This window comes from Macaca mulatta, chromosome 9 (genome assembly GCF_049350105.2).
Source record: "Macaca mulatta isolate MMU2019108-1 chromosome 9, T2T-MMU8v2.0, whole genome shotgun sequence".
Classification (NCBI taxonomy): domain Eukaryota; kingdom Metazoa; phylum Chordata; class Mammalia; order Primates; family Cercopithecidae; genus Macaca; species Macaca mulatta.
In genome coordinates, this window is record NC_133414.1 from 62918346 (window position 1) to 62927125 (window position 8780).

Here is an 8780-nt window from a genome sequence, read left to right on the forward strand (position 1 = left end):
CCTGTCTCCGCCTGGGAGGAGGTTCCTCCTGACTGTCCTGCAAGCAGACCCCCCCGTTACCCAGACCACTGGTCAGCACCCTCACTGTGGCACCCAAAACAACACAATGGACGGAGCACACGGTGGTACCTGCAAACCTGATGTGGAAAAAATATTTCAAAATCCCCAAATCGGTGGCTTATGCCTGTAATCCCAGCACTTGGGAGGCCGAGGCAGGCGGAACACCTGAGGTCAGGAGTTCAAGACCAGCCTGGCCAACGTGATGAAACCCTGTCTCTACTAAAAATACAAAAATTAGCCAGGCGTGGTGGCGGGCGCTTGTAATCCCCACTACTTGGGAGGCTGAGGCAGGAGAATCACTTGAACCCAGGACGCAAAGGTTGCAATGAGCCTAGATCGAGCCATTGCACTCCAGCTTGAGCGACGACAGCGAAACTCCATCACAAAAAAAAAAAAAAAAAAAAAAATCCCCAATCGAAAAACAAGAGATGGTACCATAGGTACATCAGGACATTTCAGTAATTCCTGAAAAATAGAAGGGATCAGGTCTGAAATGAAACAGCAACAGGAAGTCATGACCCCAAACATGTGAGACTGCTGGGGAGATGGGAGTGCTTTGCGGGGAGCCCCAAACTCAAACCCAGCCCTTGAGACATGTTGAGGACGCAAGGGTTGAAAAAGTAACTGTTGAGTACTATGTTCAGTATCTGGGTGATGGCATCGTTCATACCACAAACTTTAGCATCACACAACATACCTAGGTAACAGACCTGCACATGTAGCCCCTGAATCTAAAATAAAAGTTGAAAAAAACAAAAACGAAAACCAACCCTAAAACAGTTCCACCATCACCACAAGGAAAAAAATAAAACACACACTTGGGGTCACTGAGTGCCAGAACTCCAGCCCTGCCATCAGCCCTGAACCCCAGGTACAGAGCAGCTGCTGGGCCTCTGGAAGCAGGGAGCCCCCACACCCTGACAAACACGCCCTTAACAAACCTGCAGGGGCCAATCCCAAGATGTCTCCAGAAACCACAATGTCAAAGTCACTCACTACTGTTAGATTTTATTTCAGAAGCAGCGTGAAGAGGCTACACAGCTCGTGACATGTTTCTTAGAACTCTTTTTCTCAGCCTCTGCACCCTCTGTTATCTCTTTAGCTCAAAAACAGAAAAGCTCTCCCCGCTGTAGCCTGAGCACCCTCCTTCCATCCCCTCCATCAAGAAAGCTCCCCAAACCTGGCTTGACCATGACTCAGCTCTCTTGGAGGGGGTAGTGGAGGTAGATGAATGGAGCAGGGAAAGCCAGAATCCTTTTGAGAAGGAAAAGGGAAATGAGGCCAGCATGGTGGCTCATGCTTGTAATCATAGCCCTTTGGAAGGCTGAGGCAGGAGGATTGCTTGAGGCCCAAAGTTTGAGGTTGAAGTGAGCTATGACTGTGCCACTGTACCCCAGCCTGGGTGACAGAGTGAGACCCTATCTCAAACAAACAACCCAACCACACCCAAATAACAATTAGCAAAACTTCAGTAAGGTCTATAGATTATGGTATTGTTAGTTATTGCTATTGTATCAATGTGAACTTTCCTGGTTCTCATAATTGTACATAATTGGTTAAGTAATAGAACATCCCTGAAGTATTTAGGGATAAAGGGTTGTTAGCTCTGTAATTTACTTCAAATAGGTCAGAAAAAAAAATGTGTGCATACACAATACACGGACATTACAAACATTACAAGATGAGTCTCTGTGATTCCTATACACACATACAGAATGACAAAGCAATTGTGCAATGTTAGCAGTTTATGAATCTGGGTGAAGGGTAAATGGCAGTCCTTATACTATTCATGAAACTTCAGTGGAAGCCTGGAATCATTTCAAAATAAAACATTTGGCTGTTGAAATAAACACAGATGGGCTGACAAAAGTAGAAGGTAGGATGAAACATATGAGAAGCATGGTAACAATTATGGAAGAAACATCCAGGGGACCTAAGATTTGTCCTAGAAAGTTCTAGAAAAAGAAAAACAAAAAAAAAACAAAAAACGGAAGAAACAAAAGAAATAATGGGAGAAAGTTTCCCAGGTCTAAGAAAATACCCCATTAGTACTAAGCAACAGAATGAATATATTTAGATATGGCCAATTTCAACTTCCAACATCAAGAATAAAAAGAAAATTCTATTTCTTGAAAATAAGTTAACCTGTATAACATGTCACTTATTAGATCCACATCAGACTTCTCACTGGTGACAAGGGATGCTAGAAGATAATGGAGTATCATCTTCAGAGTTAGATTCTGTCTCCAGCCGAACTCCTAGCCAAGTATTGCCCAGGATCAAGTAATAAAAATTGCTTTTAAAATGTCTGATTAAAATCTCTTCCACAGCAGTGTAGGTCTTTCGGTGGAAACTTCCAATTTTTTATGTTTTTCAACACTGACCTGCATTTCAGTGATACAGTAGAGCAACAGATGTCATCATCCGGATTCTAAATTGGCTTTTAAAAGTGGCTTCTCCCTTAAAGGAAAACAAGGGGGCCCAATTTTTTCTTCATGTTGCTTGAATATATATATATATAATTACATATATATTTATTATATCATAATTATGTATTTATTATATATTATAAATTATATATATATAATTTTTTTGTTGTTGTTTAGAGACGGAGTCTTGCTCTGTTGCCCAGGCTGGAATGCAGTGGCGCAATCTCAGCTCACTGTAACCTCTGCTTCCTGGGTTCACGCAATTCTCCTGCCTCAGCTTCCCGAGGAGCTGGGATTACAGGCGTATACCACCACACCCAGCTAATTTTTGTACCTTTTAGTAGAGACAGGGTTTCACTATATGTTGGCCAGGCTGCTCCTGACCTCAGGTGGTCTGCCCGCCTCGGCCTCCCAAAGTGCTGGGATTAGAGGAGTGAGCCACTGCACCCGGCCAAAGATATTTTCAATATAAACATTCCATATTGATTTTTAGATGTTAACACTTCAAGCTTCCTGCATAGTGTTTAGAATGTGAGCCAGGCATGGTGGCATGGTCCCAGCTAAGAGGCTGAGGTGGGAGGACAGCTTGAGATCAGGAGTTTGAGGCTACAGTGCATTATGATTGTGCCTGTGAACAGCCGCTGCACACTAGCCTGGGTGACAGTGTGAGACTGTCTCTAAAGAAGAAAAAATTAGGAAATGAGCACTGAGATGGATGTACGGACACTTAGAGATAGGGAATTGACTTAGATTTCATTTGAACAAAGACCAAGAAGCTGCTAAGATTCAGAGGAGCAACAGGCAGGCCACACATATTCCATCAAAGAATGTGAATTAACAATTCCTATATCAAAAGGAGATTATGGGCTGGGCGCAGTGGCTCATGCCTATAATCCCAGCACTCTGGAAGGCCGAGGTGGGCAGATCTCCTGAGGTTGGGAGTTCAAGACCAGCCTGGCCAACATGGTAAACCCCGTCTCTACTAAAAATATAAAATTAGCTGAGTGTGGTGGTGCAGGCCTGTAATCCCAGCTTCTCAGGTGGCTGAGGCTGGAGAATTGCTTGAATCCGGGAGGCAGAGGTTGCAGCGAGCTGGGATCATCCCATTGCGCTCCAGCCTGGGTGACAGAGCGAAACTCCATCTAAAAAAAAAAAAAAAAAAAAATTGTGAATGAACCTTTCAGCCCTAGTCCTTGCTCCCATCCAAAAATTAATTTTTGTATGTACCACTACACTTGAACTAAGCTGCCATCTGGATCCCAGCATCGAGGTGACTCTCCTCTTCTGCTTATACCAGCACTCACACATTTAAGTCTCCATGCCTGCAGCAGTGCTGCTGACAGTAGGTGGCCTCTGCTCACTGCTGGCCACTTTCAGCGGATCATGTCCACCCAGTCAAGATTGTATGCTCCAAGGGCTGAGCCAAGGCTGTGTAGGAGCATGCGCCTACCTTAATATAAGGATGACATTCAGAATGGTCAATATGTTGCTATCAGCAGACAAATGTTTCTCCAAGTGAAGACTTAGTAACTGACTTAGTGTCTGCTTGAAACTCTCTACAAGGATTAAACCTATTTTGGAAGAACAAGGATTAGACAATTCTGTTTCTTAATGTCTGTTCTATTAATAATATTAAAGAAACTTGGAGTGGAGCAGTGAGACTAACACATTGCTGGAAAGGAGAAATGAATACATTTATACGGTGTTTCCACAGACAGAAGGAAAGCTAGCAAGCATTTGCAGGCCCCAGAAATCACCGAGTCTTCTTTACCAGGCTGCATCAGAGCGCCCGCGATTATTCTGAGAAACTGTCTTACAACGACACTGAACAGAGACTCCCGTGAGCAATCTGTAACACGCTATCTCCAAACACGCATTTCTTTTGAGGAACATTAACCAGTGCCACATCTTGTCTGTGATTTAACACGTTCAGTTCCCTAGGAAAAGGCAGCAGAAGGCATACTGCTGGGATGAGTTCACATACACCTGAAAACAGCCCTGACTGGCAGTGGGACTCAGGGCAGGGGGGAAGACGACAAGACAGTATTGCACAGCAGGAGGAAAGCCATCCAAGGATTCAATTCCCATTGCAGCAGGAGCAGCTGAAGGTCAGGTAAATGCATCCCATCACTCTAAGCTCATGAACTGCTAGCAGGAATGAAAATGAAAAGCTTTGTGAGCAGCAATATGGCAATGTTTTCCAAGAACCTTAGACTTTTTCCACCTTAAACAAAGGATCTTTTAAAAGTTCATATTCACTAGTCCCATTTTCAGAAATGCAATATAACAAAATATTTATGTATAAAGATGTTCAGTATCTATTTTTCAAAACGAGAATAATCCAAATATTCAATAGGGGATTGAGCACAGAAATTTCTCCATCTACCTGGTCGAATATTGTGCAGTCATTTAAAAAAGTTCTCAATGGCTATTTAATGGCATACTAGGATCCTAATATTACAAAAACAATGCCACATAAAAAAAAGAGTAAGGCCAGGTGCGGTGCTCACTCCTGTAATCCTGGCACTTTGGGAGGCTGAGGTAGGCAGATCACTTGAGGTCAGGAGTTCGAGACCAGCCTGGCCAACATAGTGAAACCGCATCTCTACTAAAATACAAAAATTAGCCAGGCTTGGTGGTGTGCACCTGTAATCCCGGCTACTTGGGAGGCTGAGGCAGGAGAATTGCTTGAACCCAGGAGGCAGAAGTTGCATTGCGCCGAGATCGCACTACTGCACTCCAGCCTAGGTGACAGAGCAAGACTCTCTCTCAAAAAAAGAAAAAAAGATTGAAAAGAAACACTCAAATGTACATAGTGGTAATGTCTGGCAATAGAATTTTGTGTGAATTTGCTTTATTCTTGCCTGTTGTTTCCCAAATTTTCTGCCATGAGTACATTTCCATAATCAGAACATAATGTTTTGGCCAGGCACAGTGGCTCATGCCTGTAATCTCAGCACTTTGGGAGGCCAAGGCAAGTGGGCCACCTGAGGTCAGGAGTTTGAGACCAGCCTCGCCAACATGGTGAAACCCTGTCTCTACTAAAAATACAAAAAAATTAGCCAGGCGTGGTGGCAAACATCTGTAGTTCCAGCTACTTGGGAGGGTGAGGCAGGAGAATTGCTTGAACCCGGGAGGCAAACATTGCAGTGAGCTGAGATCATGCCATTGCACTCTAGCCTGGGCAACAAGAGCAAAATTCCGTCTCAAAAAAAGAAAACAAGGTTTTGTCTTGTTTTTTAAAGTAAAACCCCTGCATTGTGATAGGTTTAGAAGTTCTCTATCTCCACAAGGCAAGCGTGTACCTACCTGTGCTCCATACTGGGTTTCTGGTAGCTGAAGTGCACATCTCAGGAATATATGTATGTACACTAACTTATGTGTTACAAAATCTCAACAGATGACTTCTGATGCACAATACCGTCTGAGTGTAGCATCACAAAAAACATTACTAAAGTGTACTAAAATAAGGTTATTTACTTCAAAATGATACATTGGACATAATCTGTATATAGAACAAAGCAAGTAACGGTAAACTTAATAAGGCACCTTTTAAACCAGATGCTGTACAAAATACATTTAGTGTGTTACATATCAAAGACAAATCTATATTTTTGGTGTTTTACAATTGCCTGATAAAACTGCTTGCTTTTACCCTTTTTTCAATGCCTATGTACAGTTTTCCCTAATGAAGCAATAATGATATTTTCATTTTATACAATATATACTACATTTTAGTTTTTAAATGGGCCAGGACTAAGGTCACTAAAAGGGCTTAAATAATTCCATAGAAAACAGAATACAGAGCATAAGCTAAAATTACAATAGTTAATCCTTTGCAAAAGCCATATTCCCACACGTTCCTTATGGGACCATCATTACACGTGGCTTCACAGGCTGCTGCCCTGGATTGTGGTTCTTAGGAACACGTCTCCTCCCTGCAGTTTCCACTGTGACTCTCACAATAGCACTTAGGCAAGAGACGAGCTGTGGCACTGCTATTTTAACACCTGACTCAAGTCAGTAATAAATATGACCACTTTTAAACACTACGAGGGCCATCATAATCTTTTTGTTAAAATAAAAATCATTTCTGCCGTTGAAATGATTTTAGATACTTAGAAACATTTCAAAACAACATCTATGAAGTGTGTTTATAAAAGCTGCCCTGGAATAAATTATTCAATATCAAATTTGATCTTGGGCCAACTCAAAGATGCATGATCCTTTAAAAACTATAGTGCATTTTTGTTCTAAACAGAACAAAGCATCTCAAGAAAAGCACTGATTGTTAGAGTGAGTAAATCAAAATTTGGCACATTCTAGGAAAACATACAAAAAACTATAGGTCACTTTCAAAGTTTAGAAACACTTCTGGACACTGGAAAGGCAATGTAAAATATTGATTAAAATAACTTTGTGAAAATATTTCCAAAGAAATCGGATTCAAGTTTTGTACATCAGAAACTTGTTCATTATGAAACACAGTAAAAGCTTAGAATGAACAAGCTGAAGGAAACCCTAATGTGCCTTTAATCCTAGAGATATTTGCCAGCATAAAGAGAATTCACAAGGATAACTCTCTCTGGGAGTTAACTTTTCCTGTTCATAGTCAGGTAGTTTAGGTTTTTTGTTTGCTTTTATATTTTAATTACTTATAGATATCTAAATGAAGCTACACATTTAAAAACATTAAATTGCAAGTGGGACCAAATAATAGCTTCCAAGGTTTTACAAATTTACTAACTATGGTATTACATAATACTTCTTCTTGCTGGTCTATCATATTCTTTAAATATTTCACTTACTCGAGCTTCAGATTTAAGAATAAGAGTGGAAAGGAGAGACGAAAACTAAGTTGAATGCAAAATTTTTGTTTTTTGTTATTTACTTGCTTGTTTGTTTGAGATGGAGTTTATACTCTTTTGCCCAGGCTGGAGTGCAGTGGCACCATCTCGGCTCACTGCAACCTCTGCCTTCTGGTTTCAAGCGATTCTCCTGCTTCAGCCTCCCACGCAACTAGGATTACAGGCACCCGCCACCATGCCCAGCTGAGTTTTGTATTTTTAGCAGAGATGGGGTTTCACCAAGTTGGCCAGGCTGGTCTTGAACTCCTGACCTTGTGATCCACCCACCTCAGCCTCCCAAAGTGCTGGGATTACAGGCGTGAGCCACCGCGCCTGGCCACATTTTTAGATTAAGATTCCAAAGATGGCAGCATTTGCTTTTTAAAGAATATGTTATACTAGAAAATGTTTTTACTGGCCGGGCGCGGTGGCTCAAGCCTGTAATCCCAGCACTTTGGGAGGCCGAGACGGGCGGATCACGAGGTCAGGAGATCGAGACCATCCTGGCTAACACGGTGAAACCCCGTCTCTACTAAGAAATACAAAAAACTAGCCGGGCGAGGTGGCGGGCGCCTGTAGTCCCAGATACTCGGGAGGCTGAGGCCGGAGAATGGCGTGAACCCGGGAGGCGGAGCTTGCAGTGAGCTGAGATCCGGCCACTGCACTCCAGCCTGGGCTACAGAGCGAGACTCCGTCTCAAAAAAAAAAAAAAAAAAAAAAAAAAAAGAAAATGTTTTTACTGAACAAGTTTCTAAGATTAACTCTTGATACCACTTTTACTAGACCACGTTAATTTTAAAAAACCGTAATAGTGGTCTCATATACTGGCTGTAATTTTTTGCTTCTACATACCATTTGAACATTTCCAAGAATAAACTTTGCCTGTCTTTACATATTTTATTAACATGACAAATGATTTTAAAGATTTATGGTATCAAGTCAAAAGTAAACCAAGGTTAAGTAAATTGGGTGTTCTAAGTGCGATCATATCATATGGCAACTCAGATTAAAATATTTGTATTTCTCAGTATACATATGGGGAAAAATTCTGAAAAAGCAAGTTATTGGGTATTATCCATATGCAAATTTACTTATCTTGATGAAAACTTCAGACTTTAATTATCGTAGATGAAACTTATTAATCAAAATGGTTAAGGCAAGTTTCAAATTTGTGAAATTTGATGTGTAGACAAATTTGTAAGTTTTAACCTTAAATGATAGTCACATTTTGGTAATGGGTGGACATATGCTGATTTCTTCCTGTTTAATTTAAACCTTTTTGACAATGTTGTGACATAATCACATTTATTTTGTTATAATCAAATAAAACTATCTCACTTGATGTACTCATGAGTTGTTTGCTCAGAATAGGAGATTAATATTTAAAAGGCATTAAAGAAGTATAAGTTTATGTAAATCAGATTTCTTGAGATAACAAGGCATC